The sequence below is a fragment of the Anomalospiza imberbis genome, chromosome 4 (assembly GCF_031753505.1).
Source record: "Anomalospiza imberbis isolate Cuckoo-Finch-1a 21T00152 chromosome 4, ASM3175350v1, whole genome shotgun sequence".
In the NCBI taxonomy this organism is placed as follows: Eukaryota; Metazoa; Chordata; class Aves; order Passeriformes; family Viduidae; genus Anomalospiza; species Anomalospiza imberbis.
The window spans coordinates 19,312,005-19,314,800 of record NC_089684.1 but is presented as its reverse complement, the minus strand read 5'-3'; positions in this window follow the sequence as shown (position 1 = coordinate 19,314,800).

The window sequence follows — 2,796 nt, the reverse complement described above, 5'->3', positions numbered from 1 at the left end:
AGGAATCCCGACAAAAATGACAAATATATCTTGTTGTGCAAGTTTGTGACATGCCTCTTGCAAATTTTTCTTTTTTACAAAAAAAAATTTTGCTTTGAAGTTATGCATACTTTTTTCTGTCTAAACTCAGTTCCTTGTCTGTAGTCCCAGTTCATTAAGATGCTTAGCATGTAGACTTTGGTAATGGTGTTTATGTTTTAAATCTGTTTTAAATAATAATAATGTGGAAATTTGGTTGTATTGTGGTGAAGGGATGAGGGGTGGAGTGTGTGCAAATTTCCCATCTTTGTCAGTGTTATTTTGGCCTTGGTGTGCAGAATTCTTTTTGTGGATATAAGTGAAGTTTGTGTGATAAATGTATATTTTAATGATAATTTTTATGTATATATGTAAGTGCTTTCTCAAAACCGAAAACATATGACAGGGTTCCTCCCCCCACCATGTTTATGTAAACTATGGCCAAACAGAAGAAATTTTACCTCCTGTGGGTATTCTAATAATTAAAATTTACCAAAATTAGGCCTGTGAAACTTGGCACTAAGTTTCAGATGGGATAAGAATATGGGTTACACCGATAGCTGTAAACAACTGCCTAAATCCAGAAGTACACCAGAGTCCATGACTCATGGACTCATTCCATGTGTACTGAGCAATGTCTCCAGTATGTGTATAGAAAACTTTAAAATTGTGCTGTTGCAGAACGTGTAGACACTAAAAAAAATGTTTGGGTATTAATGATTTTTTTTTTTTTTGAGAGGGAGAAACAGTGAATGAAATGTAACTAATTGGCTAACTATGGCATTTAATTAACTTTTAAATAGAAAGAAATTTTGTATATAAGCATTGACTTATGGGAATTAAGGTTTCTTTTCCAAAACATCCCAAACAGAAATTTTATCTGATATACATCAAGATATAATAAAGGACACTGATTACTGGAATATTTGTTGAAGACAGCATACCTTCATGTTAGATTTACTACTAAATTTTAAAAATACTTGTATCACATAAGTGCTAGAAACTGTTCCATCCATCCTCAAGCCCGTATTCAAAGATACCACAAATCTTGTGCTATTGGAAAATCAAGACTTGATTTTCATCTTTCAATTGTTACTATTTAATAGAATAAAATCACCTTTTTCATTTTTTAAATCTACAGGAAGTTTGAGATATATTTAATTTTCTTCTTTTAAAAGGGCAGATACCTAAATCCTTCTTACATTTGCTCCATATCCTTCCTTAGACTAAAATTTTCCTAGCAGGTTCTGTCTGTAACACTAGCAGTAGTTTGTTTATTCATAATTTTAGATTTCAGAAAGACAAATGGCTGTAGATAAGCATCTTCTAGTTTCTTAAGGAAAAACTTCTCTCATATGTCAAGATATTCAGTTTGCAACTTTGAAAGTCAAGGTTAACCATGGAAACCTATGACAAGAGAGCGATCAAAATGCTATTTTGAGCTTAGCTTTACTTAATAGTAACTGTACTAGTTGTTTTGCTTTTTTGCATTAATGTCATCACTTTGCTCAATTTAATGGTCCTTGGTATGGGACTGTTCAGCTTGTGGGAGTTATGCATTTCTCAAGTCAACTTCTGGTTTAACAGATGTTTGTTTTAAGAGTTCCTTAGCAGTATAAATTATAGTGGACTAAATTGCTCATTTAAGGGCATGACAAAGTAACTCTCAGAGCATGCTCTGGTATGTGAAGCAAGCTGGGTAAGTGCAAAAAGCAGCACATGGGTCTCCATGAAAAAAGTCCTCTTTTCTATGTTTTAGAAAAGGACTCTGTCATACAAAAGTTATGCCTCCTGCTAAAGTAGTTGAACCAGCTGCATCCCATGTGCTGAAAACACTCTTGTCTCTTATTTCTCTTGTTCAATTATTGTGTCTATAAATTGCAGTGGGCCACCTGTGCAATGCACTCATCCAGAATAGCCCCAGAGGAAGCATTAACATATCAAGGCTCATAAAGCACAAATCCTTAAATGTAAAAACTGACACTTTCATCCTACTCCAGCCTACATCTATATAGACATTAAAACAGAAAAGAATAAAGAATATTTTGCTGTGCAATTTGAAGGCCCTGCTCTCTTCATGCAGAGGTCAGCAGCAAAACTCCTCTTGATTTTTTCTTGGGAACAGGATCAAGGTATAAAAGCAGGAATTCTAGTTGCATATTTCAGAAACTTATTCTGACTTTTGACATCTATCAAATTTGATACACCTACTAAAAAATGAAAGGAAGGCTTCTGTTCTTGACATTAACCATATTTTTAATATTCCCAGTCTAAAAGAATTAGATCTCTCTGGAAATGGGAATGTGGGTTTGGACTGATCAGAGGAGGGTCTCCAGATTAGCCAAGCTGCTTCTCCCAGCTCTAACACTTCCTCTTTACCAAAGGTTTAAGAATGATTATTCTTTTCTTGACATGTCAACGATAAACCAACAAACGCTGAGACTGCTTTTTTAACCTCTGGGCATAGCCATTGACCAGAATGGATGTAAAGATGGCAGTTTTCCCATTACTGCAATCTGCAGCACAGGTAACTTCCAACAGGGACAGAGGAAGGTGAGAACAGGCATTTTTGATCAACTTGAGCAGTTCTTGAGAAACATCCTTAAGAAGCTCTCTGGAGAAGCAACTATCCCTTATGCACTTCACTCCAGTGCATACAAAGGATCATTGGCCAGTAGATAACAGCAATAATTGTAGTATAGACAACATTTCTCTGTTCTTGGAATAGATTGCTAAGATACCCCCTGCTTCACTCCATTCCAGCTCTAAATTTATGTA